This window comes from Humulus lupulus, chromosome 1 (genome assembly GCF_963169125.1).
Source record: "Humulus lupulus chromosome 1, drHumLupu1.1, whole genome shotgun sequence".
Lineage (NCBI taxonomy): Eukaryota > Viridiplantae > Streptophyta > Magnoliopsida > Rosales > Cannabaceae > Humulus > Humulus lupulus.
In genome coordinates, this window is record NC_084793.1 from 76,639,656 (window position 1) to 76,664,626 (window position 24,971).

Sequence of the window (24,971 nt, forward strand, 5' to 3'; positions counted from 1 at the left end):
GTTTGAGGCTTAGAAATTCAGAGGATGACGTGGAGTTAGTAGTTTGGTAGGCTAAGGATCACACAGAGGGAGCAAGAATTTGAGGATTGAGCCTGAGATATTGATAGGTAAATTCTTTGAACTACGTTATTCAAGTCTATGATAGATTTGGATTTTTGATGTTGCAAAAGGAATTTTAATTGTGTTGTTGATTATGGATGTTTATTAGATGTTTAGGATTGATTACATCTGGGTTTCAAGAGTTATAAACATGATAGGTTGACTGATTTGGTGAATTTGGGTCAAAACTTTTCCATTTGGGGTTGAAATTGTTAGAGAATATATATTATTGCTCAATGGAAATATGGAAAAACCAATTACAACTCTATGCAAAAATACAATGGACAAGATAATATTTATTAAATAAGTATTACAACTCAATTGCTCAAAATACAAGTAAATAAAAAGATGTAGAAGAAGAAGATTACAAACTCAATACTATAACAATACAAGTAAATAAGAAAGAACAAGAGGAACAAAAGAATGAAAACACAAACTAACTCTCACACAACCAAAGTGTAGAGTAGTGGGGATCACCAACTTGAACAAGGTTCAAGACCTTTGTCCAAAAGCTTCTTTCCCCCTATTCTCTAAGCACTAAGGGATCTCTCTGGAATTATCAAGCCTTTTGGTGTATTTTTCAGCCAAGTGCTTTGTGGATGAAAAATGGTGTGTCTTACAAGTGAGCATTAGGCTCCTATTTATAGAGTTTGAGACACCCCTTTGAATTTCAAATTCCACCAACCCCCATGGCTGTTACCAATGTTTAATTGGATGTTTTATGGAATTAAAATAGAGATTTGGGAGTTACTTGGCTGTTGGAAACGTTCAAAATTGGATAAAAACCGAAATTCAAAGAAATTGTCAGCCACTAGGGCCGCGGCGCTCGTTCCAGGCGCCGCGGCGCTCAGTCAATTTAAGCAACGAATTTTTCAGTTTTTTCCAAAACGTTCCAATTTATTCCCACTTGATTTTGTAACTTCCATACACAATATGGGAGTTAAAATTACATCTCTACCAGCCATTTCTCATATGGCTTTATGAAATCCAATCTCAAAATGTGTAACATATAATATACATATTATTGGGTAATATTTGGGAGTTACAAATTTGTAACTGATTTTGTAACTCCAAAATATGTCACATTTGGACACACACATGTGTCCAATTTTGTGACTCTCAATAATATGTTACAAGATGTGACAAATCACATTTGTGTGACAAATCACATTTTGTCACATTATTTAATCTAATATAATATTATATGAAATAATATAACAGAAATCTCAGTTTATAATCACATCTGTGATCTCTATAAATGGAAACTAGCATGACTGCACTACTCGACTGGAAAGACTAATTGCTTCATGGGTGCGACCGTGCCAGTTGCTCAGAAAGGGGAAATTTTGGTTGTTCCACCCTTTTGATTATGAATTGGAACCTTTTTGTTTGGGGTTTTATGCAGTATGGTCTTAGAACTTTCTTAAGGATGTTTTGAGTTTGAATTAGCATGAGGAGGGACATGGGTGTATTTTATTATGGCTTTTGGTTTGCCTTGAGTGTAAAGCTTTTGATGTTATATGATATAATAGGCTTGAGAAGGATACTTGAAGGGATGCGTTAGTGTGTGTGGAGCGCTGCTGGACCCGATGTAAGAAGAGTGGACACCTACACGCAGGGTGTACGCTCGACGTACTTAATTTTGGTAAACTTTGTATGTTATATTATGAATTATGTTATAAGCTACGCTATGAATTATTTTATGAATTTTTTTATAAGCTATGATATGAATTATGTTAGGAATTAAGTTATGATTTATGTTATAAGCTATGCTATGGATTATATGATGAATTATGCTATGAAAAATGTTATGAACTATGATATGAACTATGATATGAATTATGTTATAAGTTATGCATGTTGTGAGTGACTATGATATGTGTGAAACTCTTTTAACAACTGAGTCATATTATACTCCAACTTGCTCATAACATAGTTAGTAGAAAATGAGGAAAAAGTTGGTGTGAGTGATTCAAGTATTAGACTAACTTGAGTCCTCTCATCAATGGTTGCTCCATGAACTTCCCCATCATGCATTGTATTGATCATGTTTAGCACATTTCTCTGACAGGAACTCCTTTCTCCATTCTCATGTTCATGTAGGTTATAGTAGCCTCATGTCTGCATTGATCGGACTGCTGCTCAAACATGGCTTGTAGAGACTCCCATATCTCATATGTAATTTACATGTCTTCATGCTTCTTTCTGAGTACATCACTCATACTAGCAAGCATGTAGCACTTGGCCTTGTTGCTGGATAATATCCAAGCATCATATTTCTCTCAAGCAGTTTTGGGAGCATATGCTAAAATATTATACACGTAATTGCACTTTTTCAGCCTAATTTGAATTGGGTAAACAGCTTTAACTAAGTCATATAACATTTTTAAAGCTGCTGGAAGATTCTGGGGTTTTCAAATATTTCTCTTATAAAACTATTCATCAAAAATGCTTAATTTCTCAATAAATATGCACACGACAAGTGTCATGATCTTATTGGTTCTATCTAAACCTTATAGTATAATAAATGACATCTTCATAATTAGCTATATTAATCAAACCTTATGTCATAATTAATATTCTAAAACTATAGGTTAAACTTATAAAATCTATAAGTGTTGCTACGAGTGTTCGACTAAGTCCCGGCCTGAACCAAAATCCACAGTAATAAACATACTATAACTACTACTAGCTATTACTACTACTACTACTATCTAACTAGCTAAGTAAAATTCTTGGACTCTACAATTCTCCCCTACTAAAAAGAATTTCATCCTCAAAATTTACTTACCAAACAATTTCGGATACCGGGCTTGCATATCCTCCTCCAAATCCCACGTCACCTCTCGTTTAGAAGTATTGCTTCATAGGACTTTGACTATCAGAATACTTTTGGACCGTAACTTCTTCATCCCTCTGTCTATGATGCTAACTGATCATTCCTCGTAACTCAAGTCTTTCTAGAGTGCTATTGTATCATACTTGAGGATGTGAGATGGGTGTGACACATACTTTCGTAGCATTGAGATGTGGAGCACATTGTGGCTATCTGCTAGGGCTGGCGGTAGGGCTAATCTCTATGAAACTGCTCCCACTTTTTCCAATATCTCAAAAGGACCTATAAACCAGGGACTAAGCTTGCCTTTCTTCCCAAACCGCTTCACACCTTTCATAGGAGATATCTTTAGGAAGACTTGATCTCCGACCTTGAATTCCACGTCACGACGCTTGGCATCCGCATAGCTTTTCTGACGATTTTGAGCAGAGAGCATACCCTTTCTAATCAGCGCTACTGCTTCCTGAGCTTTTCTAACAGCTTCGGGACCAAGAAGCTGCCTTTCTCCTACCTCGTCCCAATGTAACGGTGATCGACACCTTCTTCCATAAAGTAACTCATAAGGTGCCATCCCGATCGTTGACTGGTAGCTATTGTTGTAGGAGAATTCGATCAGTGGTAAGTACTTATTCCATGATCCTCCGAAATCAAGTACACAAGCGTGCAACATATCTTCTAAAATCTGTATGGTGCGCTCGGATTGACCATCTGTCTGGGGATGAAATGTTGTACTAAGACTTAACTTAGTACCCATGGCTTGCTGTAAGCTTCCCCAAAATCTCGATGTAAACACCAACCCTCTATCAGACACTATTATCTTGGGGATTCCATGCAACCGTACTATTTCTTGGACATAGATGTCTGTGTATTGATCCACTGTGTAGGAAGTCTTAACCGGCAGGAAATAAGCTGACTTGGTTAGTCTATCTATTACTACTCAAGCTGAATCATGCTGCTTACTTGTTCGTGGCCAACCCGTCACGAAATCCAAAGCTATATCATCCCATTTCCATTCTGGTATGCTAAGTGGTTGCAATAAGCCCGCAGGCTGCTGATGTTCTGCTTTCACTTCTTCGCATACTAAACATTTAGACACAGATTCCGCTATATCCTTATTCATTCCTGGCCACCAATATATTGCCTTGATGTAGTGAGTCATCTTGGTTGACCCTGGGTGAACTGAGTATGGGGTACTGTGCGCTTCTTCTAAGATCTTTATCTTAGTCCCTAAATCATTTGGTACGCATACCCTATCCTTATATCTCAATAACCCTTGACCTGATATTGAGAAATTCATGGCCTTGCCTTCTCTAACTGCATCCATATGTGCCACTAATGTGTCATCATGCCCTTGCCCAATTCGTATATCTTCTAATAGATTTGACTGGATAGACAAATTAGCAAGCTTACCGATGACTACTTCTATTCCGGCACTGATCAGCTCCTGCTGTAGCGACTTTTCTATTCTGGCTAGTGGTAGACTTCCATAACTCTTCCTACTTAGCGCATCAACACATACGTTTGCCTTTCCCGAGTGGTATAGGATTTCACGGTCATAATTCTTCACTAACTCTAACCACCTGCGTTGCCTCAGGTTGAGCTCCTTCTGAGTGAAGAAATACTTTAAGCTTTTGTGGTCCATATAAATCTCACACCATTCTCCATAAAGATAATGGCGCCAGATTTTCAACGCAAAGACCACCGCTGCCAACTCCATATCGTGTGTTGGATAGTGTTGCTCGCACTCCTTCAGTTGCCTTGAGGCGTAGGCTATCACCTTGTCATTCTGCATCAGCACGCAACCCAACTTGCTTCGACACATCGCAGTAGACTACAATCTTATCGTTGGGTGTCGGTACACAGAGTACTGGTGCTGAGCACAACTTATCTTTAAGCAACTGGAAGCTCTCTTCACACTTATCAGTCCAGTTGAACCTTTGCTGTTTCCGGGTCAGGTTGGTAAGTGGAGTGGCTATCTTAGAAAAGCCCTCTACAAACCTCTGATAATAACCTGCTAATCCCAGAAAGCTTCTTACTTCTAACGCGTTCTTTGGTCTTGGCCAATCCTTCACAACCTCAACTTTAGATTGGTCTACAACAATTCCGTCCTTGGATACAATTTGCCCGAGGAATGCTATTTGCAAAAGCCAAAATTCACACTTCATGAACTTGGCGTAGAGTTGATGCTCCTTTAGTCGTAACAAGATCAACCTTAAGTTCTCCTCATGCTCGACTTCATCCTTTGAGTATACTAAGATGTCGTCAATGAACACTACGATGAATTTATCCAAGTAGTGATTAAAGACCCTATTCATTAAATCCATAAATGCGGCTGGAGTGTTGGTAAGACCAAAAGACATAACTAAGAACTCGTAATGCCCATAACGAGTTCTAAAAGCTGTCTTAGGAATATCTTATTCTTGTACCTAGAGCTGGTGATACCCGGACCGTAGATCAATCTTTGAAAATAAGGTCGCTCCTCGGATTTGATCAAACAAGTCGTTAATCCGGGGTAGCGGGTACTTATTCTTAATCATCACCTTATTCAGCTTGCGGTAATCTATGCACATCCACATGCTTCAGTCCTTTTTCTTTATAAATAGAACCTGTGCTCCTCATGGCGAATGGCTCTGTCTAATGAAACCCAAGTCTAGGAGTTCTTGTAGCTGTGTCTTTAAATCCTTGCGTTTTGTTGGTGCCATCCGGTATGGTGCTTTAGAGATAGGCTCGGTGCCTAGTACTAATTCGATCGTGAAGTCAATTTCCCGAGTCGACGACAATCTTGGTAAATCATCGGGAAATACTTATGGGAATGCTCTTACAATGCAGACGTCTCCAACCTTAAGTGGTGTTTCCTTTACCACATCTGTGATGTTGGCTAAGAATGCTTGAAATCCTTTTTCTATCATCCTTTGAGCTTTGAGAGATGATATTAGCGGTGTGCGTAGTTCTGAAACTTGTCCCATAAAGCATAGTCTCTGGTCATCAGGAGTCTCAAACGTCACTTTCTTGTGTTTGCAGTCGATGGTTGTGCCATGCCTTGCTAGCCAGTCCATGCCTAATATTACGTCGAAGTCTTTGATCTCCAGTTCTATCAGGTCTCCTTCTAATTCTACGTCCTCAATCTTGATCGGTATGACTCGTACTGTCAGTGATGATAGAAGTACTTTGCCCAAAGGCAACTCTGTTACATACCTAGTTCTAAATCTTTTACAAGGTTTGTCTAGTTTTTCTATCATTCCTAACGAGATATACAAATGAGTGGCTCCAGAATCAAATAATACAGAACATATATTGTTGAGGATAGAAACCTAACCTATGACCACTTTATTGCTAGCATCAACTTCTCCTTGGGTTAAGGCAAATACCCTGGCAGGAACCATCTCCTCTTCCTTTTTCCCCTCTGGCTTGAGCTGGGGATAGTCTCTCTTCTGGTGTCCTTCCTAACCACAATTGTAGCACCCTTTGGTGTTTGCCCGTCATTCACAAGGATGTTTTTTCTAGAACTGAGCACATTGAGGGTAGTCTACATAACCCGACCTATTACTTCCATTATTCAATTGTGCCCTTTTATCGCTAGCAGACTGCTTATTGTCAGGATGCCTTCTTTTCTGATCGTTATTGTTGTTGCTGGACTAATTGTTGTGGTTGTTGTTCTGACTAGTCTGAGGTTGACTCTGCTGTTTAGGCTCAGGCTTACTGGCTTCTTCTTTACTAACATTTTCCTGAAACCTTTCTACTTCTATTGTTGTTTCTAGAACGTCGACATAGGTAGTATTTCCTGGGTTTGCTAGCTTAATCCCTAGCTCAATCTTCGGTCGAAGTCCTCTAACGAACTTGGTCACCCTCAGATAGTCAGTTGGAACCATTTCCGGTGCAAACTTGGCTAATCGGTCAAATTGTTGAGCATATTCTGCCACTGATAAACTCCCTTGCTTCAGGCCAGTGAACTCCTCGACTCTTGAAGCGATGACTGCCGAATTGTAGTACTTTTTGTGGAACAGCTCCACTAATCGGGTCCAAGTCATTGTGGCAACATCATGAGTCTGCTGAAATAAGTCCCACCATATTTTGGCATCTTTCTTGAGTAGAGATGAAACACAGGACATGTGGTCCGTGTTGCCGAGGTTCATTTGCGTCAGGATTGGCTCCACATTTCTGAGCCATTCTTCCACCTCGAAGGGGTTTGTAGTCCCTTCAAAGTTTGGAGTGTGTTGCTTACGAAATCGCTCATAAACTGGCTCCATGTGCTGAGCTGGGTATGGCGCATAGTTCGCCACTGGCCATCCCCTGTATGGACCAACTTGATGGGGTGTTGGGGCCATTTGCTGAGGCTGTGGCAGAGGCGGAGGATGAGTCTGAGGCTGAGTTTGTTGTCGTTGTTGCAGCAGTAATTTTTAAACTTGCTGTCGTAGTCTGGTAATTTCCGCAGTGTTGTCAACCGGCAGCGGCGGCGGTGCATTCCGATTAGTAGCACGCACTCCCCTTTTGCGAATCGGAGGGGCTTCATTGCTCTCAGGAGCAGCGTTGGAGGCATTAGCATTGTTGCGAGCAGACCTTCGGAGCGACATCTTCAACAAAGTTCTAATAGTCAAGAAAACATATTAGAACTTGCCCTAATAGGCTCTAAGGAAAAAACTTAGTCTAAACAAACATAACTCGGACCTATTAATTATGATTTCTTATGAAAATTATATAAGTCTTCTTTATCATTAAAGTGGGTTGCTATACTTAAAAAAAAGGCATCTTTATTATTTTCTAAGTCTATTTCTAATCATCCTATATGACTTAATTCTTAGGCTCGAAACTCGTCGTTGTTCCAAAGTTAACCGTATTGAGGGAGGGCTGGGATCAGTAAAATCGTTCCCACTACTATGGCCCCCTAACTCTCAAAATAGAAAACCCAGTTCATTGATTTGTATCCACCCTCACCGAACTTAGTCATTAGTCATTATTCATTAAATTTATTATTTATTATGATTGCAAAAGAAAAATCAAACTCATACATGTCATCAAAATAACATTGATATTTATTTGGAAAAAGATTTTCGCTATGTACAATCATAAATGCAAATAAATAAAATAAATAAGGAAACTAATCTATTCTAAAAATCGGGATTTTCTACATCCGATCCTTCATCTAACATATCGTCATCTATTTCTTCATAGTCATCATTGTCTTGTGCCTCAAAATGCCCTTGAGGAAGATTCGTAAAAATTATATGTTTTTGCTCATTTGTAAATTGAAATTCCATCTTAGAAATGAACCTAAGTATGAGAAAATAATATCTCATAGCTACCGGTAATTCATCTTTGTGAATGTGGGAATTCTTCCCTTGTGAATTCCGTTTAGGACAACCTCTACGCTACGAGGCACCTTAAAGACTATGAGATGCATTTTAATGGGACGAAGGGGCGAGAGCCTCACTTGGATACTTTCCACATGCACAAAGGGGCAAGGGCGTCACATGGCATCGGAGGAGTTGGGCTAAGAGAGCCACCCTCGCTATGCGAGGATCCTCGACCGGTTACCCACACGAATGCCATCCTCGCTATGCGAGGGTCCTCGGCTGGCCTCTCGTGTGCGTCGCATCACCTTCGCTGTGCGCAGGTCCTCGGCTGGCCTCCCGCGCGCGCCGCATCTACGCAAGACATCGCGCCTCGCCTCCATGTGACTGCAACAGGCCAGCCTCGCTATGCGAGGGTGCAGCCTTGTTGCATCTCCCGTGTCCCGTGCCTCGCCTCCATGCGACTACAACAGGCCAGCCTCACTATGCGAGGTACCCTTGCTATGCGAAGGTGTAGCCCCGCTGCGTATCCCGTGTCCCCTCGCCTCACCTCCATGCGATCGCAACAGGCCAGCCTCGCTATGCGGGGGTGCAGCCTCGCTACATCACCCATGTCCCTCGCCTCTCCTCCATGTGACCACAGTAGGCCAGCCTCGCTACTTCTCATGTGTACACCTTGTTTCGCCACAAACACCCCCCACGCCTTGGTTTCTCATGACATGTATAGTTTGGAGCCTCCTCAATATATGCACGAGGGACACTTGAAAACACCATACGGGTATGTCAAATAATCATTAGCCGCCAAACATGAATTGATGAGGATGACTGGGTACAAGGTACGTACACTGATATAGGATGTATGATCATGAAGAGGACAGAGGTGTGGCCCTGTCATCTGCATCAGACGAGTAATGGCGGTACGAACTTGTACGGAGGGTGGAAGCACTCCCTGAGCACCCTCGACCATATACCAGAGTCGACAGTACTATGTCCTGCACCACTACTTTGGCATTGTCAGGGTAGACAGCACTATGTTCTGAGCCACTACCCTGACCCTATACCTGCATACGTCCATGTCCCCTGGGACCTACTTGTATCAGGGGGCCAATAGAGCCCACCTATAAATAGGTTTCGACCCCTCAGGTTAAGGGGTCGGAAAACTGATTGTATGTGGAGACGTTTAAGAAACATATGATCTTTGTTCCATTGTAGTTCTCATTTTTCTTTTGATTCATGTTCTGTCAATCTAATTCTTAGCTACCTTTAGTATAATAATCTAAGTTTTCTAACCGTAAATCGTTGACGAGTTCTTACTGTCAACAATTTGGCGCCGTCTGTGGGAAGGATAAGTGTCAAGCCACTGTTCTTCCATTAGTTCTGGTAGGAAGAAATGCCAAGACGTTCTAAATGACTGAGAGAGCCACAAGAGGTGGAGGTCCACCTTGATGGAGATCAGCTGAAGGCCTCCATGAAGAACCCTCCTCTGCCCAGAGATATGGAGGCCCCAAAGGAACCCGAGGTTCACGAAGTAGAGAGGGAGGCTTCATCCCTGGCCGTCCCTCCAGATGAGAATCAACCAAGGTCAATAGCTGCCCCTGCAAAAGATGCCAGCGAGTTCCCGCCCCCAAGGCCACCACAGGTGCCAAACTCCGGCCGGCAGGATCCAGGCCCATCGATGCACAGACCTGAAAAGCATCCCTGGGTCCATTCCGTGAGCTCGAGTTCAAGGTCTCGATTCTATAAAGATGAGATACGTGAACTGCACTGCAAGAACCAAAGGATTGAAACCACCTTAGAGAACATGCAAGTGGTGTTGAATGGCCTGTTTCAAGGGAAGTCAAACATATCTCTCCCTAAGCGAAAAGAGAGAGGCCAAGAGGGGGCAGAGACCACCGTCCTGGTAGATGATGGGAGGACTCGACTCTCCACCAGTAATACCCCCCGGGTGAAGCAGAACGAACATCTCGGACCACCAAGGCAGCACAAACATCCCGGACCACTGAAGCAGCCTCCAAGGCCAGAGCAAAAGAACAACGCTGGCCCTCATAACGATGTCAAAGTCACCTCAAGGAGGACACCCTCAGATCTACGAGAGGAACTCAACAAGAAAAGGGCGGATAAAAGGACTACACCTCCTATTGCGCCCCAAGAAGGCAAAGGAAAGGAAGATGCAAGCCCATCCATGTTGAGAGACTCCTTGAAAAAGAGGAGACAAGACCTAGACACAGAGATGAGAAGCCTACGGTGCAAGATCGTCACCGCATCTGGAGGACAAGCCATCGAGGATGAGTTCGACCATGAATCGCCCTTCGTTAAGGTGATCCAAGCCATCCGGCTCCCAGCCAACTTCAAGGAGCCTCATATGACCCCCTATGAAGGAAACATAAATCCTAAGTACCATCTGGACACATTTAACGACCTGATGAGGTTAAGGGGGATTAGTAGCGGAGCTAGGTGTCATTGCTTTGCTGTGACATTGAAAGGACCTGCGTACAAATGGTTCAAGAGACTTCGACCAGGGTCCATCAGGTCTTGGCAGCAGTTTTCTGATGAATTTCTCCAACAGCATCCCACCGTGCGTGATTACACAATGTCGGGCACCAGCCTCGCCAACGTGAAGCAGGGAGAAAATGAGAGTCTAAAGGGCTACTTCCACAGGTTTAACATGGAGGCAGCCAAAGTAGGGAGCTTGACCCGCAGGGAGTTGAAAATGGCCATCATAGCCGAAGTGCGTCCGGGAAGAAAATTGTGGGATAATATGCTCAAAAAGGAAGTCACTGACCTAGATGACTTCTACGAGAAAGCACAAAAGTACATTCGTGTGGAGGATGGCCATGTGAACTTAAAGGCAAGAAAAAGTGAGTCCCATGTAAAGCCCCCAACCAATGAAGGGTCGAATGGAGCGAAGAAGAAGAGGGCGTATGAAGGGTCGAGAAATGATCAACATAAAAGGACCAAACGCGGAAGCGACCATAGTCAAACGGCTTACACCTTCTATACGAGCCTGGCGGACACCAGAGAGCATATCTACCTCACAAATGAGGACCGGGTTCCCTTCAAAAGACCCCCACCGATGAGAAAAGACCGGTCCAAGAGGGACCCTAGCAAATACTATCAATACCACAAGGATATCGGCCATACCATGGAAAAATGTACCCATTTGAAGGAACAAATTGTAGAGCTCATCCGAAGGGGACACCTGGGCTGATATGTCAGAAGGGAGAAGCAGAAATCGGAGGATGTGCCAGTGATACCTCAAACACAAGGAGGAGCCCCAAAGATACAAGGAGAGGTGAGAACGATCTTTGGAGGTCCGGGGTTTGGGGGGAGAGTCCAGGAAGGGTCGAGACAAATACGCTAGAGAAGCCAGTTAGAGTCCACCACCGTGTGTCATGAGTTTGGAGCAGCGACCCCTGAAAAGCTTTAAGGGATAAAATGACTCAATCAATTTCACAGAGGAGGATGCACGAGGGGTGCACTTTCCCCATAATGATCCTTTGGTGTTGACAGTTCAGTTGGCCAACATGCGGGTGCATTGGGTCCTCGTAAACAACGGAAGTTTCGTAGATATCTTATATCGCCCCGCCTTGGAGAAGATGGGTTTGGGTGTCAGACACTTGAAACCCTGTCAATCCTCCTCATACGGGTTCACGGGGGACTCAATACAACCCTTAGGAGTGATTGAATTGGCACTCACCATGGGAGAACAACCCCGACATACCACAGTCATGGCAAACTTCGTCGTAGTAGATTGTGCTTCAGCTTTCAATGCGGTATTGGGGAGACCATCCCTAAGAGAATTAAAAGCGATCACTTCAATATATCACCTCGTCGTCAAGTTCCCAACTCCTGGTGGAGTAGCGAGTATGAAAGGAGAACAAAGAGAGGCAAGGGAGTGTTATAACACCTCCCTTTGCATGTCTGTGAAACCGCGAGAACCGATGGCGATGGTGGTGCATGGGGGTGCAAACCCGCAGAAATAGACCCTAGAATCATGGAGGAGCCAAGGGCTGAGCCTGTGGAGGAGGTAGAGGAGGTCATGGTGATGGAAGAGCTGTTGTGAAAGTTGAAGGTGGGAAAAAGCCTTCAAAGCGACGCAAAGGAGAAGTTTGTAAGGTTTTTGAAGGACAATCTGGATGTATTTGGTTGGAGTCACGAAGACATGGTAGGAATAGATCTAGCCATCATGTGCCACCATTTGAATATCACCTCTGAGGCAAGGCCCGTCAGGTAGAAAAGACGAGCACTTGATCCAGAGAGGTACGCAACCTTAAAGGAGGAGGTGGACAAGTTGTAGTCCAATGGGTTCATCCATGAATCCTTCTATCCTGTATGGGTGTCGCCCCTAGTACTAGTCCCGAAACCGAATGGAAAATGGAGGACTTGCATTGACTTCTCAAACCTCAATAAGGCTTGTCCTAAGGACAGTTTTCCACTTCCAAGGATAGATCAGCTGGTGGATGCAACAGTCGAGCACGAGTTACTTAGCTTTATGGATGCCTACTCTGGATACAACCAGATACCTATGAACCCAGCCGACGAAGAGCATACGTCATTTATAATGGATAAATGACTCTACTATTATAAGGTGATGCCTTTCAGATTAAAGAACGCAGGTGCCACCTATCAAAGATTGGTGAACAAAATGTTCGCTAACCAGATAGGGAGGAACATGGAGGTATACGTTGACAATATGCTGGTGAAGACCAAAAATGCCGCAGAACTCAACAAAGACCTAGGAAAGATGTTTGACACACTCAGGAAGTACCGAATGAAGTTGAATCCACTCAAGTGCACTTTCGGTGTATCCTTGGGAAAGTTCTTAGGTTTCATGGTCAACTCTAGAGGCATTGAAGCTAATCCTCATAAGATAAAGGCCGTAATAGAAAGGAGCCCACCCAAGAACAGGAAGGAGGTGCAATGTCTAACGGGACGGGTGGCAGCCCTTAATAGGTTCATCTCGAGGTCTACGAACAAGTGCCTCCCCTTCTTCAATATCCTAAAAGGGAGCAAAAAGTTCGCTTGGGATGAAGAATGTGAGGATGATTTTGTCAAGCTGAAGGAGCAATTAGGGAAGCCACCCTTGTTGGCAAAACCTGAAAGGGGCAAAAGGCTATACTTATACTTGGCAGTATCTGAGCATGCTATAAGTGCTACCCTGGTACCAGTAATCTATGTACTACGTCAGTAAACGGTTAGTAGATGTGGAGAACCGATACCCGGAGATAGAGAAGTTGGCATATGCATTAGTTGTGGCTTCAAGGAAGTTGAGGCCCTATTTCCATGCCCATGCGATCGAAGTACTCACCAATAGCCCTTTAAGGCAGGTCTTGCATAAACCTGAAATCGGGGAGACTGATGAAGTGGTCGATCGAGTTGAGTCAATTCGACATCGCTTATACCCCAAGGACCTCCATCAATGGGCAAGTGCTCACAGACTTCATAGTGGAATTAACCTATCAACCAAATGGAGGAGGATATGAAGAAGAGGGACAGTCAGTCATAGAAGGAGAGCCAAGGAGTTCTGAAGAATTGAGCCTGCATGTGGATGGAGCATCCAACGAAGGAGGATCTAGAGGAGGTATCGTGATGACTGGACCCGAAGGACATAGGATGTACTGCGCGATACGGTTTGGGTTTGAAGCCTCGAACAATGAGGAAGAATACGAAGCACTTCTAGCAGGGTTGCAGTTGGCCCAGGGACTAAAGGTAACGCATCTACACATCTTTAGTGATTCACAGTTGGTGGTATTCTAGATGAAGGGTGAGTATCAAGCGAGGGGTCCCAAGATGGCTGCATACTTGGGAAGGATAAGAGGCTATTTGGGGCAGTTGGTGGAGTATATCATAGAGCAAATCCCGAGAAAGAGGAAAACCCATGTTGATGCCCTCACGAAGCTGGCTTCCACTAAAGATGGTTATACCCTTGAATCAGTGTCTGTGGAATACTTACCAAGGCCAAGCATCGTTAATGCAAACGTTCACATGGTTAGCATCCCAAAGGAGTCATGGGCCAACTCGATTATAAGCTACTTGAAGGATGGAGTTGTGCCAATAGCAAGAGGGAGGCTTGAAGGCTAGTATATAAGGCAGCCCGATACACCTTGGTAGATGGGATCTTATACAAGAGGGGGTTTTCTGTGCCACTCTTGCGATGTGGTTATGAGGAAGAAGTTGTGAAGGTACTGTATGAAATACATGAGGGTGAATGCGGCAACCATGCGAGTGGACCATCCACGACTCAAAAAGCCATGAGGCAAGGGTACTACTGGCCCTCCATGGAGAGAGACGCAAATGATTTTGCAAGGAAATGTGACAAATTCCAGAGGCACACAAACTACTCCTTAAAACCCTCGAATGAATTAACTAGCATGACCAACCCTTGGCCCTTTGCTATCTGGGGGATAGACCTGATTGGCCCCCTTCCCCTAGATAGGGGTGGAGCAAAGTACGCGGTAGTAGCCATAGATTACTTCACCAAGTGGATTGAAGCGGAACCTCTGGTAAAGATAATGGCCAAGCATATCACCACCTTTGTAAACAAATTCATTATCTGCAGATATGGAGTGCCCTACAAGATTATTTCTGACAACAACACCCAGTTTGAAGGGAAAACGTTCGAGGAGTACTGTAGGGAAAGAGAGATAAGGAGAAGCTTCTCGGCAATTGTGCATCCACAGGCCAATGGGTAGGTGGAGGCCATTAACAAAGTCCTTAAGAAGAACTTAAAAACAAAGCTAGAGAAGATGAAACGGGCTTGGGTCAAGGAGTTACCTAATGTGCTTTGGGCCTACAAAACCACTCCGCGCACAACCACTGGAGAGACCCCTTTCTCCTTTGCATATGGATGTGAGGCTGTCCTCCCGATTCAGATGAAGGTTAACTCTTACAAGATACAGGCATAGGAGGACCAGGTCAACCATGCGGAAATGGTCGAAAGCTTAGACATGCTAGAAGAAAGAAGGGAAAAGGCGCAAATGAGAGTGGCGGTATACCAGCAGCGGGCAGCAAGGTACTACAACTCGAGGGTGCGAGAGAGAACATTCAGAGTAGGCGACCTGGTATTAAGAAAAGTACTCCCCAACAAGCGAGACTCGAGGGAGGGGGTGCTTGGAGATAACTGGGAAGGGCCCTACCAAGTCGCTCAATACATACCACCGAACACCTATAAGCTGGCGCGCATGGATGACATCGTCATACCTTGAGCATGGAATGCGGAACACCTCAAGAAGTACTACCAGTAAGACTTCCACATCTGATGCAAGCAGTATCTGTGTTTAGTTGGTTGCATGTTATGTTATCTTAGTAGACAAGAATCAAAGAGGTTGCCTAGATAACCTCCCAAGTAGATGTAAACTTTTCATATATATCGTTATAACCTACCTACTATGAATGAAATTGTTCACAACTTCGCATGTTATTTTTCTTCTCTATGCGAGCATCAACCAAAGTGCCTGCTGAAATAAATTTCATCAAGCACTTGGGGGGTAAGACAGGAGGCATGAGTATAAGCAAAAAAAAAAATCTCTTATATTCAAAAGGATTAGCTACCCTTATGAATATCAAGGGAATAGTTTAAAAGGATGACCTCCAACCAAAGGCTAACAACCCAGGGGGCGAGGCCGTAAGGAAGGAATCTCCCAATAAGTCTAGAACGGCCATTAAGCCGGCTAGCCAAAAAGGGTCCTACAAGAGACCCTTGAAGAAATAGTACTATATATAATGACGAGAAGGACACTTCTCACAAAAAGTAACAAGCGCGCGCAAAGAATATGAAAGGACCCCAAGAACCCAATGGGTTAACGTGTCCTTACAAGTATAATCAAGGTGCACTAGAAAGATTATCATCATCAGATCAAGGAAGAGATATGTAATCCACAAATAATAATAATAAGAGGGACTTACCAAAGTCCCTTAAGTTTGATGAACACAAAAAAAAAAGAGAAAGGGTAAATAATGTGAGGGATTACATACCAACCACATACATAGGCCGAATACAAAGGAACCTACAAATTTCCATCCTGACCCTTCCACTCAAAAATCTTCTCAACAGCATAATCTCCAAAGGGAGACAGGTCAACGGTGGGGTTGGTACACCATACAGCGTGTAGCGTGCGCTCGACTATGTGATTCTCAGCATTCACAAGCTCAGCCTCGAGCGCAATAATCCTCTCGTTTAAAGTATGGATGGTAGCCTCGAGCTGGGTGTTGATGTGAGAAGTTGATGCAGCCTGGGCTAAAGCGGCATCACTTTGGCAAACCACCTCGGTCAGTTGACTTGAAAAGATACCCTTTGCCGCCTCAGCCACCGATAGGTTCCCCAATGCCTCCTCGAGCTCGCGTTGTAATCGTTGGGTCGATGAGGAGTTTGAGGCGATCAGCCGATGACTCAAGATAGAAGCCTAAGTAAGGGCAAGGACATAGAATAAAGCCTCGAGGGTCAGGCAATATCAAAACAAAATGAAAACAAAAAAATATATATATCTATCATAAATGAATAAACCGAGTATCCCGAAAAATACCTGTAAGGAGGCTCGCATATAGGCGTCTTCTAGCTCAGCGTCGGGGAGATTGTGCAGAGTTCCCCACTTGCCTTTGGGAAAGTTTCCCAGATGATGGCTCATGGCTTCCCCATATTGGCTTGCCAGAGGATGGTCTTCGGAAGCAGAAACATAAGCTTGACCGGGGGAGATGCTTGTGCTTGCCGAAGCACGCTTTGGTAGGGATGGGGACCGAGAAGGTCCTAATCCATCCGCAGTGGTGCAGGGAGTAGAAGAGCGCAGAGTCATATCCTTAGGTAAATAGGCGCCTGAAGATGTCCACCTAGGACGCCTCCCCGAGGCTAGAGGAGCCCCAGCAAAAGAAGGAATGACGAAATTCCTTTTACGCATGGAGGGGCGGGGGACAGAGGCATCGAAGGCAAACTCACCGCTAAGCATCGACGGTGGCATCTGAGAGGTAACACCGCCAGTATAACCGTCATCGGCCACGCCCCTAGCCCTGCAAGCAACAGAGTGTAAGCACGAGTAGTTCTCAGACACCATTGTCTCCTCAACGTCCATATGATCGCCCAAAGGGTAGACATAGTCCCTATCGGATACCTCGTCATAATTACCTTCATCGTGGCCGTATAGCCACGGATCTGTAGGTTCAGATGAGGTGGGGCATGGACCCTTAGGTTCGAGTGAGGCAGGGCATGGATCTGCGGATTCAGAGGAAACGGAGCATAGAGAGACGGTTTGGTCCGGGGTCAACAGCCTGTACAAGTGAAGGTTGCACTACAACAAAACCCCATTTCAATAACACATCATTATAATACTTTTAAAAAAGTATTATTGTATATCAGTAAGTCACACGAGGCAAGTGAAAAAAAAAAGTGCCAAATATGCCTAAGTCTTTTCTACAGTAGACTCCCCTTTACATCTCTTCTCTGTCTCATTTTCTTTCTCTCTTTCTCTTCCTGCTATACCCATTTCCCATCCCCTAGCTGTACCCATTTCCCGTCCCCTAGCTGGAAAACAAGTAAAGACTCAAGCTTATCTGGTAAAGACTCAACCTTGTCACCACCTCCTCCTCCTCCTCCTCTCTCGGACCAAACCACCTCCACTCTCGGACCGACCTCCTAATAGAGCCTTGACGAAGAAAAAAAAATGGAGCCAGCTTAAATCTCAAGATATATGGTAAAGTATGCTTCTCTATAATTTTTTATTTGAAATTTTGACTATATTTTTCTTGAGAATCACTGCATTCACGAGCCATGTTTTCTGAATATATATATCTATAAAAATATAATCTTTGACATTTCCCTCACTACTCTCCCTCATCTCATTCCCTAAATCTCTCTTGACAAGCTTAATGCGGTTGTGAATTAATGGCCGAAGCCTACTCTTCACTTGGTGACATTTTGGAAAATGTTGAATCTAGGCAGCTTCGTCATTTGCTAAGTTCTGGTGTGTATTTGATATATATATATATATTAAAATCTTGTTTTAAAGTATGATCTAGTGTAACCATTTTATCTTTTATAGGTTAATAGGTCCATTATCTAAAGAGGATAAGGAGATTGAGTCTAGCTTAGCAAAATACCTCAAAGAACAGCGCAAATTACTTGGAGACACATCAGTAAGAAAATTTTAAACTTGATTTTTGATCTCTTAGTAGTTAGTAGGTTAGTTGAGAAAACCATGGAAATTTGAGTAGATCTGCTTGGTATACATGGCCAACCATACAGAAAAATGAAATGTTGAAAGCATTTGACTGTGTTAATTTTGTAATTTATTGTATTGTGGAGACTGTTAATTTAATTTTATTACTTTGTAAATCTGAAAGTTCTTTCATTTTTTCAGAATATTGTGGGTTCACATTCACGAAGCATTGAAAATCTCTCTATCAAAATGAAACAAAATGGAAATTTTGGAAAAGGTTAATCTTTCTTCTTTCTCTTATTCCTTTTAGACTTCTTATTGATTTTGGTTTTGACCCACTTTCATTATACGTTATTACATTTAATAGGGGTGTGCTGACATTGCTTAAATAAAGTCTTCATCATTTTCAAATCTCATTTTTCTAGTCTAATAATCTATTTTTCTAGGTTTCCTGGCTTAAATTTTGTTTCATGTACTGCTTGTATTATGATTTGGTAGATAAAGTCCTTATTTGTCACTGTTATGGAACCACTTACTTCATCCCTATGGAAGCATATGTGTGCTTTATGTGTTTTTTTTTTATCTGAAGCTAAAATGACCACTACAAAGGGGATACCTCCCAAAAACTATGAGCCTAGAACAATTGGCATCTAGTTATATATATATATATATATAAGAAAATAATTGAGCATGTTTGAAAATTGCATTGATAATCTTATGTGTAAAATAAATATCACATCAGAAAAGTTATTGAAAAAAACAAGAAAAAGTGGGGGTTTCTAGTTTGAAATGAGAAATGAGGCATTGTTTTAGAATGTGTGCTTTGACTTGTTTGAGACTTTGAAGTGGTGGAAGATGATAGTAACACTTCTTTCCACATATCCTTCTATGTTTTTGGCTAACAACCTTTCTAGTTTAGCTTTTAATAAATAGGTATCTGTATTATTCATAAGGAGAAGCTTTTTGTTGTCCCTTGACAGGTTCTTTTAATTTTTGGTAACTATGAGGGTGTTTGGCACCTTAACTAAAAAACAGTTTTTTGTTTTTAAAAGCTAAAAATTATTTTTTGAAAACAAATGGAGGTGTTTGGCACTGTTTTCATAAAACAATTTTTAAAAACAAAGTTACAAAATACTGAAAATTTTGAGAACAACAAAAAGTTGTATTCTGTTGTTCTCAAATTTTCAATCCTTACTTTTTCACTTCTTATTTTTCATCATTTTTTCTTTCAAATTATTTTATCTTATTATTTATTATAAACTTTTAAAATATTTTTCTCTTTGTAAATATATTTGTTAATTTTTTATTTAAGATTTTAAAAAAATAAAACTAAAAAATTGTTTTTAGAAAACATTAACCAAACACTTTTTGTTTTTTGAAAACTACAAAAACAGTTTTTTGTTCTCATTTCTGAGAACACAATTTTAAAAACAAAAAACAGAAAACAATGCCAAACAGGCCCTATATTTTTGGTAATTGATATCTTTTTATGTAGTTCTTTAATAAAAAGGGCATTCTGAAACCTCCAGGTATCTAAAAATTATAGGATTTGTGCTATGAAAAAGGTTCTCATTCAAACTAGCTATTGCTGCTAATGTTCCATTAAAATAAACCAGATTTTTTTTTTTGGTAGGTGCATATTTTTGTATATTTCTTGTTTAGATGCTATGGATTGCTTGTTTCTTTAATAAATGAAAGTCTTTTGTTCTCATATGTATCTATATATGTATTTGTTATAAAAGTGATAGAATAATGGCAAGCCATCTACATGTTTTCTGCATTATATTCAGAATGAATTCAAGCACATTTCTTACCACATATGCAAATATACTTTTTTTTTAGTACGGTACCATCAACTTTAATTTATATAAATAGGTTTCTTATAACATTTGCATGAACACATGCAAATATGTGCCAGGTTTTTAACTTATCAATTACTTTTATACTATAATTTCTAGCTTTACTTTTGCTCATAAATTATCTTTGGCCAAAGATGCATCCATCTACATGAATTTAGTATTGTCCCCATATGTATTCCATTTTGTTTTTCTGAGTTTTTGTTTGTTTCTGTTTTTGTGTCTGTCTAGTGGAATTTGTACGGTTTTGCATAGCAGAAAAAAACAAAAGATTTCAAAGATAAAAAGTGTGTTTGATGATGTTGATAATTTGGTGCAGTTTCTTTGGCTTCATTCTCTTATTTACCTTTATGTTTGGAAGATTTAGTTACAGTGCTTAGAAGTCTAACAACAACATAAAACTAACCAAGAACATAAAAAAACCAGCCTAAATTTCTTTTGCAAGTATAACAAGAGAAAGAATTACTTTTAAGGAATGCTCAAAGTTGGGTAGAGTTGCTGTAACTTGTTCATAACCTTTGAACTGTGTACAGTACATGTCCAACTAGACAATATCTTCCACACTAGCTAAAACAACTGCTTGGATACTGGGAGACCACTGCTACATTGATGATAATTGGAATTAATATACAGATGCTATGAATTAGTTTAAAGAAAATAGAATAATGTTCATAGACCGACCTGTAGATTAGTCACTGAAACTACTACTGGGAAAAACACTCACACATCCATCAACAACAGAATTAAAGGACTCTTCTTCCAATAAATTGTTTTTGCTTTGAACAAGTGAAGTCTCTCCTTAGCTCCATATAATGAAACCAAGTGTATTGCATTTTGTTTGAATCATCTGTACCATTAATATTCATAAACACAACCCACAAATATACACTTTGAATAAATACATCTAAAACCAAACAAATATACCCTTGAAATTTTATTGATAAAAAATAGAATACAAACTGAGGTCTCGAACAGTGACTATTTTGACAGTGTATCCACGCTGTAGTAAGAGGTTGACAAGCCATGAAGCTTGAAGCAGAGTGATTCTTGATGCCTCTCACTGTGTGCATTAGAAGTCTGCAAGTTTAGAATCAACAGGTTCATTTAATTAGAAATTAGCTAAATAAGAAGAAAAAAAAACAAATTAGCATATTGGAATTAAAAATCAAGTTCTTGTCATTTCCATATACCTCTCCTTGATGATTTAGTGACAGTATGTAATCATCAAAGGAGATCACATCTCTGCCATATTTTATGGCAGCTTTCACGTCTTGATAGGCTATTGGTAAAGATCTTAGCATAATGATTGCTTGGTTTTCCTCATCCACTTCATTCTTGGACTTTCTTGCTGCATAAATGTTAGGATCTTGATCTTCTATCCTTGATCATGAAACCTGTGTCTGATTTTGAAGGAAAACCCTTTGTTTTCCAATTTCAAGATCCTGAAACTTTGTTACTTAATAACAATATCAGAGTAATATTAACAAACACATAGAAAACTTAACAGAAAAATAAAACAAAGAAAGAACACAGAGTTTTATACTGATTCAACCAAGATATTTCGGTTTACATCCAGTTTAAGAATATCTATCTTAGATTTATTATTCAGCAACAGTAAGAGTACATATCACAGTCGAGTAATGGCAGCATATCTCTCAAACAATCTCACAAGTGCTTTCTCTCAATGCTCAAACCAAGCACAACACTTTCTAACAGTAGTGAGGCTTATTACAAAACCTAGAAACCCAATACTCTTTCTCTCTCGTACTCTTTTCTCTCTCTCTAAAGCCCTTGACAAAATATTTCTTTAGCTGAAAATCTTCTCACCTGTCTCTATTTTTTTAATGAGAAGAAGTTTATTTATATTTATATATATGGGCCTTAGCCTTATTTGAATTAGTTGCCCAAAAAAAAAAAAGAACTGTTTGAAAACAATAGGAGGTTCAAATGAAATAGTTAAAGTTGTTGGGATTTGGTGAAACAAACCCAACAGTAGGCATGTCCAAGATTGAAGTTCTTTCTACCAGATTTTCTCTTTTTCTCCATTCAAGTATTAAAAATACAAGAAAATTAGTAAAAAGACAGTGGAAACCATAGTAATTGCTTTGGCATCATTTTTCATTGCATTTGGATTATGCATTATATAGTGTGTATTTTAAGCCAAGTTATTTCCTATCTAAATATATAATCAACTGGTGTAATGGAATATGGTGATTGTTTTTTGGAATGTATACTTCCACTTTCTATTTTTACTGTCCCTAAAACAGATTTAAAAAGTTGGTTTGAAGCTTTTTTTTTGGCACTTCTATGCACATTGAGAATGTATAACACCTGTTCTGAATGGCAAAATATTTTAATGAAGATATGCTTGAAAATGACATTTGTGAGAACTAGCTTTGTGAGAGAGTTTCTTCAGGACTTCTATTATTATTATTTTTTCCCAAACAAGTCACATTTATCTTTGATTTTTCCTTAACACCTTATTTATTCCGAGAAGTTCTTTCCCTAGTCTATCTATAAGTACTTTGTTCAGTTTGTTCTTGATATATTGTCAATCCATTTTGCTCAATTTAAACCATTTTATTATAACACCTTACAATCTATAAAAAAACATCTATAGCAAAAAGAATATAATTCTTAACCACTGGTGTATTATATGAATTATAATAGTTATGGGAACAATAAAACATAAATAACAATGCTCTATTCTCTACAGTAAAAAATTAGCTGAAAAAAAAGAGAGGAGGAAATTGAATAGTTATTAAAAATGCCCTTGAGTTATTATCTTTGTAGGCTCTAATTATCATACTCAATAAGCACAATCATTAAGTAAATTGTGCATTCCATTGATAATTAAGTTCAGCCTCCTGATCACTAGATATTTAGTAGCTTAAGAGGAAGTCTATATCTATATATTAGCAAAAGCCAGGTAAGTAATTAGTTTAAGATGTTAATTTTCGATTTTGCATATGTGTTTTCGATTTTGCATATTGATGTACATATTCCAAGATTTTCTTGGTGTTATGCTTTGCCACTGAAAACTTTATTTTATGTTGTTTGTCGTAGACACAGGCCTCACAAAATGGTAACGCACATGTTTTTATCTTGTCTATAATTCTCTGGTTGTGTAGTTCCCTCAAGCCTTGTTCACTTATATGACCCATCCTTTGGTGCCATAGTTGCATCTCATTTTCTTGAACTTTAATAGCATCAGCTTCAGCAATAGATACAATTTACCCATCTAACACATACAATCCATTTACTTTATTCCATTTCATAACTAGCGGTGAGCCTTTAGTAATCTTTATGATGCCATTTGAAGACTTGTAGTTGTAACCTTCATCCTCCAATTAGTCAAGAGAGATTAAGTTGTAGCCCCGAGCAAAATATAATTCATCAATCCAGTGGATCAATCTGGGGACAGATAGCTAAAGCGACCATGGTTTCCATCATCTTTTTCGCATTGTGTTTTTGTCCTTTTGTTCTGTTTCATTCTTCTAAGTTAGACTTCAACATTGCAAATATGGCCTCCTTTCACTACTTCCAGTTCAGGAAGTCCTCTGCCAAAAGTATTTTCAGCTCAATCATCTACGAGTCTTCGGATGGTTATAGTTGAGATGAGATTAGCCTAACCAGGTTCCAGTAGCCATGTTAACACTGCAACCTGTTCCACATTCCCCATCATAGCTTTACAAAAGGATCCTACAGATTCTTTAGCACCAAAAGTAGAGACTTCAAGTACAAATCAAATTGAAATGCATGGCAAACTATCCTCCATTTCTCAGAAGCTAAAGATTTAAAGAATAAGAAACATGATTAATAATGTATGTTTAACAAAATAAGCGTTGTCCTTGTCATGTAATGTGTTCTACATATCTATATTATTATGTCAATCTTTTCTCTCAAACATCTTTCACTTGCTTTAGAATATGTTCTTTTAATAAATAATCTAATTGAAGGATAACATGTTCAACCTTGAAACATGAGAAGGCTGAATCTAAAATGGTGGATGGTAGTTTATCCAAATAATTAAACATGTTCAACTTTGTTCAGTTTGTTCTTGATATATTGTCAATCCATTTTCCTCAATTTAAACCATTTTATTATACTTTATCTGATATAAGAACAGAGAAGCTGTCCATGAAAAATGTTTTGGTGCATGTGATACTCTTACCAATATGTTTGGTCTTTAATCTATATGAGAGTTTGCTTAATGTTTGGGACTGTAGAATGCCCTATTTTTTGTGTGTAAATTACAGTATTCTTTGTTATATATACTTAGGCAAGCAAGGCAGCATTTTTGTGAGACACTGAGAAATGAAGTTGGTTCAATCATTGGCATAACAATTGTCACACCTGGGCTCATTGGGGCCAAAATCTCACGTGAACAGGTAGTAATTTATCAATTATATATGTATATGGATTTATATTCAATATATTTTTTGTGATGCATGAGTTTGTAACTTAATTTATACTTAAATTGTAATTATGATTGGTCTGTGAAATCTGGCTGAACACGATATAAATTTAGGGTGAATTGTCCCAAAAGAGTCAGACCAAGAAGCTTCCCTCCATTTAGAAGTAGTAAGTACTTTTGTTTCTCCATGTTTACCAGTCTATAACTTGTTTCTCCATGTCTACCAGTCCATTTAGAATATCACTTCTAAGTTCTTTTTTTTACTGCTTATATTCTCAATTTTCTCTTTATTTTTAGACTTTGTTTTTCAAATTTTTTTTTCAGTGTTGA

At 40.3% G+C, this 24,971-nt stretch overlaps 1 long non-coding RNA gene across 2 annotated transcripts; it reads left to right on the forward strand.

The window, feature by feature from the left end:
• The first annotated feature begins 17,866 nt into the window (after window positions 1-17,866).
• LOC133808259 (uncharacterized) lies at window positions 17,867-24,593 on the forward strand. 2 transcript variants are annotated; one of them, XR_009880184.1, is made up of 3 exons: window positions 17,867-17,903; window positions 18,570-18,645; window positions 24,507-24,593. It is a non-coding gene; the product is annotated as an uncharacterized LOC133808259 (long non-coding RNA). The 2 variants fall into 2 exon arrangements; XR_009880133.1 differs by lacking the exon at window positions 17,867-17,903 and adding an exon at window positions 18,112-18,345.
• The last annotated feature ends 378 nt before the right edge of the window (window positions 24,594-24,971 follow it).